We start from the raw sequence: 8,873 nt of genomic DNA, 5'->3' as shown, positions 1-8,873 counted from the left end.
CAACACTAACTCCCCTCCAGCTCTGCTGTGGAGCATTCCCTGTATGCAGCAGCTGCAGGCTACTCCACAGCCACCCCAGCAGGAAGACACTCAGGAGGTTGTTTTTCCGGTAGATGTGATGGACAAGCTGAGCTTTGTTCCTGGAATCTGGGACCTGGCTGTGGAGATAGGCTTCCTGCCTCCATGGAGCAGGCCGCAGGTACAGGATGGTCCTGCCACACCTCTGCCCAGTATCACCAGCGCTTACAAGCCTTCCACCAGCACATCATCCATGGAGTTTGAGAGCAACGAGGACCACTGGATTGTTCAGGACCAGACGGAGGAGGAAATGATGACCAGCGACCCAGCAGCACACAGTCCACAGGGACCCCAACAAGAAGCCAGTCTGGATGATTTTTTGGAGGAGCTGAACAACATTCCTGTCATCTGGGACATGGATTTTGAGATGTGCCTCCTCCCTCCACCTTACTAGTACCACTATTAGTAGCACTAGCAGCACCAATAGTGATCACTAGTACAGGTAAGCATGAAGGTAAGTATGAAGGTAAGTATTTAGTGACGGGCGGCACGGTGACATTGTGGTTAGCACCTTGTCTCACAGCAAGGAGATCTGAGTTTCGGTCCCTTCTGTGTGGAGATTTACACATTTGCATGTATCTCCCCGCGTCAGCGTGGGTTTTCTCCGGGTTCTCCGGTTTCCCCCACAAAACAACTAGGCCAATTGGAGATGAATTGGACATAAATTGGCACTAATTTAACCTGTAGTTCCTTAAACAGTTTAATAACAGTAGTAGCAAAAAATTAAAGCCAAAAAAAAGGCTCCGGTGGTGGCACACCTGACCTTCAGGATCAGGGCGGGGTTCAACTCCCTGTGGAGTCTGTTTTCAGAATGGCTGCTTATCTAGTGTCTAAATGTTGAATACATGTTTAATCACTTACTGCTTATATGCATTACATGAGGCTATTCCCTAATCTAGCGTGATTTACCTTCAACAAATATTCATACCATCTCCTGTATCTGTGAAATTCTTTTACGCTGCTATTGAACTACACAGACACCCCCAGCAGCATTGTGGGAAGAAGACACGTCCCTGAGGAGCCCCGGTACTCACAGTCAGTGAGTGAAACCTGGAGCCAGCTGGTCAGCACAGGTTTTGAAGGAGGAAGAGGAGACATCGTCTAGACCCGATGCTTTACTGCTTGCCTGTTTGTGGAAGAAATGACATCTAAATAAGAAAAAATAAAATGTTTGAATCTTTAAATGTGTGTTATCTTTCACCATGTGGAAAACCAAAGGTTAGATGATGAAAAAAAAAAATGAACATAATTGTATTTAAATTAAAGTAGTGAAAACCAGCAGATGAAAATATTACTGGCCTAGTGCACAAAGGACTTAACACATTTGGCCTAAAATCGTCACATAGATCAGTTATAGCAGGTAAAGAAGTAAATCACAAACCGGCATATATTTTGTGGCATGTGACGTGTGGAATTCGGTGACTATGTCACATCTAGGTCCAGCTATATTACAGCGTCCACCTTCATCCTCTGTCCTCCACAGTGGAGTGGATGGTGAAGGATAGAGAAAGTAGAAAAGTGAGTTAGTGATGAATTAGTCAATCTCAAAGTCAATACGGAATATTAACAATACTTAACCCTGAGCTGCTCCAGAGGGACTGTCCCTGTCACTACTGACTGTAAAGCACTCTGGATAAGGCCGTCTGATAAATGCTGGAACTTGTTCGTTGTTCCAGGTTAAGTGCATGCTAGATCATGTTCTGTTGATCTAGTGTTCACACTTACAGGACATTCACATGCTCACTTCACATTGCATGATGTATCACTTTTTATTCATTTTCTCTTTTGAACATTCTGATTAAATTACCTGTCTTTAGATGAGTCTCAAAAATTATCCTAGTGTTTTTTTTTTTTTTAATGCTTTATTTGTGATTTTCAAATTTTCAACAACAATCAAATAACAGCTGTTGACCAATATCCAACCCCGCCCTCAGACCCACCCATCAAACAGCAAGAAGGGAAATAAATAAATAATAATAATAAACAAAACAAAAAAACAAAACAAAACAGAAAAAAAAAAAAAAATAAGAAAAAAGGGGGAAGGGAAGGGAAGCTGTCTCCTCTCAGTGTTAAGAAATAATGTCTATGCTGGACTTAAACTGGATGATTTAACATAATCAATAAATGGTGACCATATCTCCTTGAGCTTTTCCTGACGATTAGCTTGATTGCATCGCAGTTTTTCCAACTGCAACATGGAGAGCCTTTCCTTAATCCAACTATTGAAAGAGGGGGGCTTGTCTGATTTCCACAACAGAAGAATAAGTCTTCTGGCCATTAATGAGGCGAAAGCTACCACCTTGGCTTGAGATTTCGTAAGAATTATATCTGGAGGAGGGACCCCAAAAATAGAAATGTATGGTGTAGGTTCAATCGTTCTATTACATAAAGATGACAAGACTATGCAAATATTTTCCCAGAAGTTGGACAATGACTGGCAGTTCCAGAACATGTGGCCTAAAGTAGCTGGCCCTTGGTGACATCGTAGGCACTCCGAGCTGGTATTAGGAAACATTTTTGCTAGTTTATCTAATGAGTAGTGTAGGCGATGTAGTACTTTAAACTGGATCAAACATTGTCTTATACAGACCGAGGAGGTATGAGTAGCTTCTAGGCGCTGTTACCAGCTCTCACCCGTAACTACAATGTTAAGATCCTGTTCCCATGCCACTTTAGTTTTCTCCCATGAGGGTGAATAAATGTTCTGGATCAGAGTATATAATTTTGATATATTGCCTCTCATAAAGGGGTCCAGAGCAGTGGTGGCCTAGCGGTTAAGGAAGCGGCCCCGTAATCAGAAGGTTGCCGGTTCGAATCCCCATCCGCCAAGGTGCCACTGAGGTGCCACTGAGCAAAGCACCGTCCCCACACACTGCTCCCCGGGCGCCTGTCATGGCTGCCCACTGCTCACTCAGGGTGATGGGTTAAATGCAGAGGACAAATTTCACTGTGTGCATCGTGTGCTGTGCAGCTGTGTATCACATGTGACAATCACTTCACTTATACTTATACTTAGAATTTCATCTGCAGCATTTTTAGATGGTGAATTTAAAGATCTAAAGTGTTTGCTCACAAAACTTCTAATCTGTAGGAATCTATAGAAATGAGATTTGGGAATATTGTAACTTTTTTGCAATAATTTGAATGTCATAAACGTTCCTTCAGCGAAAAGGTCTTTGATAAAGATCAAACCATTGTTGTGCCAGGTTTGAAATGCTGCATCCGTTTGGGACGGTAAGAAAAGATGGTTATTCAAAAGGGGAGAAAATAAGCTTAGTTGCTTTATACGAAAATGTTTCCTAAACTGGAGCCAAATCTTAAGTGAGTGTTTTACTACAGGATTAAGGAGGCGTGAAAACCTCTGCATAGATATAGGAGCGCTCATTAAGGAAATAGGACAAAGCCCTGAATCACCTCGCAATTCCATGTCTGCCCAAGCAGGGCCAGGATTATCATACCACGCAAAGATCCAGTATATTAATTTACTTATGTTTGCTGCCCAATAGTAATACATGAAGTTTGGCAAACCCATACCACCTGCTGCTTTAGGCATTTCAAGGAAAATATTCCTCATCCGCGGGACAGATTTATTCCACAGAAATGAAGAAATCAAAGAACCTAACTCCTTGAAGATAGACCTGGGTAGGACAATCATTTGGAATAAATACAGAAAGCGTGGTAGGACTACCATCTTAATAGTATTCACTCTTCCAGCCAAAGAAATGGGCAATGAAGACCATTATGAGAAATCGTTTTTTGTACGCTCAAGTAGAGTTTTAAAATTTCGCGCATAAAGGTCCTTATGGGGGACATTAATTGCCAGATAAGTAAATTCCACAGCCTGCTTAAATGGAGAAGAACTAAGATCCAGTGAGAGTGCTAGCTGATTAACCTGCAAAATGGTGCTTTTAGAAAAATTCAGTTTATAGCCTGAAATTAAACTATATGATTGTAATAGTTCCATGAGGACTGGTATAGATTCTAAAGGGTTAGACAAATATATTAGAAGGTCATCTGCATAGAGTGACACCTTATGAGTTTTGTTGAACCTGGTTACACTTGTAATCCTCTCCTCTTTCCTAAGGGCAATCGCCAAAGGCTCTATAGCTAAGTCAAAAAGGAAAGGTGACAGACAGCAACCCTGTCTTGTACCACGATGCAAAGGGAAATAATCTGATATTACAGAGTTAGTTCATACAGAGGCCAGTGGTGAATTATACATTATTTTAACCCAAGATATAAATGTCGGACCAAAACCAAATCTTTCCAAGACCTCGAATAAATAGTCCCACTCAACCCGGTCAAACGCCTTTTCGGCATCTAAAGAGATAACGATTTCAGGCTGGACAGAAGAGTGTGAACAATATAATATATTGAACAAACGGCGCAAATTAAAGAATGATTGCCTGCCTGGTATAAAACCTGTTTGGTCCAAGTCAATTATTTTAGGTATCACTGAATCCAGGCGGCAGGACAGGACCTTTGAAAGAATTTTATAATCGCATGGAAGGAGATTTATTGGCCGGTATGCACCACATTTACGTGGGTCCTTATCTTTTTTTAGTAAAACCACTATGATAGCCTGGGTCATTGTACAGGGCAGTTTCTTTTGGGAGAGAATTTCCTCGAAAAGTTTGTTTAAAAGAGGGGTCAGCTTGGCTGAAAAAAACTTTATAAAACTCAATTGGGAATCCATCTGGGCCAGGAGATTTACCAGTTTGCATGGAATTTATAGCTTGTGTTATATCTTTGCAAGATATTCCAAGGTCTAAACGTGACCGGTCTTCACAGGTAATCTTAGGAATTTCTAACTGATCAAGAAATGTATGTATTTCAGATGGACTGACATGGACCTGAGAAGTGTATAGTTTTGTATAATATTCCTTGAATTGTTCATTTATGGCTGTTGACTGGTTTGATACAATGCCATGCGTCGTATGGATCTCAGATATCGTGTGGCTAGCCTGAATTTGCTTAAGCTGATGAGATAATAACCTGCCGACTTTATCACTATGTTCATAATATGTGCATCTAGTCTTCAAAAGCAGCCTTTCAGTCTCAGCAATAGAAAGATTGTTAAATTCTGCTTGCAAAAGCAGCCTGTCCTTGTACAACTCTGGATTAGAGGAACCAGCACATTTTTTGTCTATTTCCAGAATTTTTTTGGACAGGTCTACTAGCTGGCGATTATGCATTTTCCTCACATGGGCTGTATATGAAATTATTTGTCCCCTAAGAAATGCTCTAAGAGCCTCCCTAAGGACATACCAGGCGTGAGGTTAACATCAAGAAAAAGGTCAATTTGCTTCGAAATATGGTCTCGAAATGATTTATGAGAAAGCAATAATGGGTCGAGGCGCCACATTTGACGAGTTGCGATGTTGCTAGAAAAGCACATATCGAGTTGCACAGGGGAGTGATCCGAGATCACGATAGGGTGGTATTGACTATTTGTGACGCAAGAGAGAAACCTACTATCAATCAAAAAAATGTCTATTCTTGAGTATGAATGATGAACAGGTGAGAAAAATGAATATTGCTGGGAGGTGGGGTTAGTATACCTCCAGGGGTCAAACAATTTGTAGGATTCCATAAATGACAAAACAGCTGATGCAGACTTGGACACAATCCTGGACAGTGTGAGGTTCGATCTGTCTAGATTTGGCTGCAGGACCAGGTTGAAGTCACCCCCCAGAATTAAGTGATATGTGTCTAGGTGTGGGAGCTTAGCAAAAAAGGTGCAAAAGAACTGTGGGTCATCCCAGTTGGGGCCGTAGACATTTGCTAAAACTACATTAAGTCCACACAGCTTCCCTATAACTATGACAAACCTGCCTTTGGTATCTGATATTACAGACTCATTTACAAACGGAACCCCCTTTCTTATCAATATCGCTGCGCTTCTTGATCTGTCCCCAAATTCAGAGTGGAAGATGTGATCTACCCAGCCTCTCTTTAATTTTGAGTGTTCATTAACTCGAAGATGAGTCTCCTGTAGAAATATAATCTCAGGGGCCAGGGCTTTCAGATGGGGAAAAAATCCTGCAACGTTTTATAGGGTGGTGCCACCCTTTAATATTCAATCTTACAAAACGCAGTTTTGCCCTGACCTGTTAAGACCAGCCATATCGTAGATAGCCTAAGCAGTCCCACACACTGAGAAGGAGAAGGGGAGGGAGAAAAAGAAAGTAAATAAATAAAAAAATAATGCTAAAAAAAATAAAGGAATTCTGAGCAAACTTCAAACCCCAAAACCTATGCTGGCCTCTCATAAAGCAGGGGACCGCATCAACACTCCTAGTGAGCAATAAACATAGCACAACAGTGCTCAGGGTGAACTAGCACGCTCTAATAAGCACCGCCGAGCAGTAACAGCAAAATAAAAAAAAATTATGGCAATTATGGTAACGTCATCAATAACAATAAACAGTCAGTAAGCAGTAATAACTGAGCACACCAATAAATCAACTGAAATTGAACATGTACTGAAACTGTGATATTTTAACCAGAATTTTGTCAATCATGAATCAGACCAGTTTTATAGAAAATACCTAAATAGGGAATACTGTACTTCCTATATGTACAAGATAAATACCTTACAGGATCAGCTGAATTACTTATTCAAAACAGGCGAAAAGAAAAGTCATTCACCACCTGGATGTCCCTCAAAGCGTCGAGAGATGAAGGCTCGGGCCTCCTCTGGAGAGGAAAAAGTTTTCTCTGTATTCAGATGGGTGATTCTGAGTCGAGCAGGATACAGGATGCCGAACTTCACCCCCTCCATCCCGCGGAGCTGCCTTCTGATGTCATTAAATGCAGCCCGAGCCTCAGCTACTTTAGCCGTGAAGTCTGGGAAGACCGAGATGGACATGTCGTTTATCTTTATTCGATGCTTCTCTTTGGCAAGACGCAGGATATTTTCACAGTCCTGGTAGTAGTGGAAGCGGGCCACGATGACGTGGGGGGGATTCCCCTGCCTGGGCCCCGGAAGAAAAGATCGGTGCGCCCTGTCCAGCAGTGGCGCTTCTTTCAACTCAAAAGCCTGCTGAAGTAGTGACGAGACGAAAGTTGTGGAGCAGATCTGAGCCTCAGGAACTCCTATTATTCTGACGTTGTTCCTCCGCGTCATCGCACTTATTCTGCAACATTTCAGTCAGTGTTGTAAGGCGACCTACTTCTTTCTGCAGATGTGTAATATCGTCAGTGCATGTCGAGAGGCTTTCTTCCACGTTGTTCACTTTAACGCTGAGTCCGGACAGCTCCGTAGTAACAGTCTCCCTGTATTCCTTCAGCTCGGACTGGACCGCTCTTATGTCCGATTTAATAGAAGCCAGCTCACTCTCCAACACCGCCCGGACCTCGGTTTTTAAGGCATCGACCAAATCCACTCGCAGCACGGACAGAAGTTCAGCTTTAAAAGATTTGACGTTAATTGCTAACGCGGCTGCGCCCATTCAAGAATCTTCCGCGCGGCCCTGAACAGGCGAGCCCGAGGTCAGAGGTGGCGCCGCAGGCCTCGTAGTCTGAAGAGTAGTTTGCTTTCCTCTGGTCGATTTACCAGCCATTTTTCCGGGTTATATGTGTGTAGATTCCTTTCTGACCAAAGCAAAACCGACGGTTCACCAATGAAAAATGCCTAAAATTATACAATTTCAATCACGCTCGGCGGAGCTCCACACTAATGCATCTACTCCATAACACGCTCAGCAGCGCCCCCCAATTATCCTAGTGTTTAACATAAAATACCACTAAAATCATCTTAGAATTTATATATGTCAACCTTAAAATAAAACTGAAATTGCTGTGTGGGATACACATTAGCCAATTGTGAGCGTGTGACTGTACTTTTATATTCTGTAAATTGTGTCCAGGCCGTGTTCCTAAGGCCTGTACTTAAAGTTGGTGCTATTAGCAATGAACTCTTCACACCAATCAAGATGATGTCTCTTAACTTGTGAATCTATTGTCAAAAAAGGAATCTGGCAGTGAAGATCATTCCAGGGCAGAGGTCGAAAAAAAAAAAGGCATTGACTTGGAGGTAGAAGAAGAAAGAAGAAAGTGAAGTGATTGTCACATGTGATACACAGCAGCACAGCACACGGTGCACACAGTGAAATTTGTCCTCTGCATTTAACCCATCACCCTGAGTGAGCAGTGGGCAGCCATGACCAGCGCCCGGGGAGCAGTGTGTGGGGACGGTGTTTTGCTCATTGGCACCTCAGTGGCACCTTGGCGGATCGGGATTCGAACCGGCAACCTTCTGATTACGAGGCCGCTTCCTTAACCGCTAGGCCAGCACTGCCCCATGTAATGGTGTAAATGTGTGTAAATGTAATGGTGTAAATGTGTTGTGGTTTACATAGATTATGCTAGAACCAAAAGTAGGGTTAGGGTTGCAGATGCAACCTCAAGTGCAGAACCCATAGACATTTCCCACGATATAAGAAGACAATGCTGTGAAGGGACAACATGGTAGACCGTATACGGTAGACTATAGACCAATTCCTGATGCTCTGAAGGCATCATGAAAGCGCTTACAAACTGTTGAGAATTTGTCTGCTAATGTTTACTTTATTACAGTGTAATACAATTTAAATTTGGTACAATACATTAATGTTGATGTCCTGTGTTTCTTGTTGGCTGGAACAGGTCATCAGCCAGGAGAGAGACATCCGCGCCGGAGACAGAATACAGGAAGCAGCGAGAGGTCAGTACACCACCCGACATCCCCAGACCAGGAAAAAGGTCCACTGGTCGGAATCTTGGACTCACCCAATCAGTTCCTCCACTCCTTA

The 8,873-nt window shown here is 42.6% G+C and overlaps 1 long non-coding RNA gene across 1 annotated transcript; it reads right to left on the bottom strand.

The window, feature by feature from the left end:
* Positions 1–1,168: 1,168 nt before the first annotated feature.
* Positions 1,169–6,876, bottom strand: LOC114778578 (uncharacterized). Its single transcript, XR_003746404.1, has 3 exons — positions 6,733–6,876; positions 1,460–1,548; positions 1,169–1,204 (listed from the first exon to the last, which is right to left on the bottom strand). It is a non-coding gene; the product is annotated as an uncharacterized LOC114778578 (long non-coding RNA).
* Between the last annotated feature and the right edge of the window lie 1,997 nt (positions 6,877–8,873).

The sequence above is a fragment of the Denticeps clupeoides genome, unplaced genomic scaffold, assembly GCF_900700375.1.
Source record: "Denticeps clupeoides unplaced genomic scaffold, fDenClu1.1, whole genome shotgun sequence".
Classification (NCBI taxonomy): domain Eukaryota; kingdom Metazoa; phylum Chordata; class Actinopteri; order Clupeiformes; family Denticipitidae; genus Denticeps; species Denticeps clupeoides.
The sequence above is the reverse complement of the archived record's forward strand: the minus strand, read 5'-3'. Positions and strand labels throughout refer to the sequence as shown.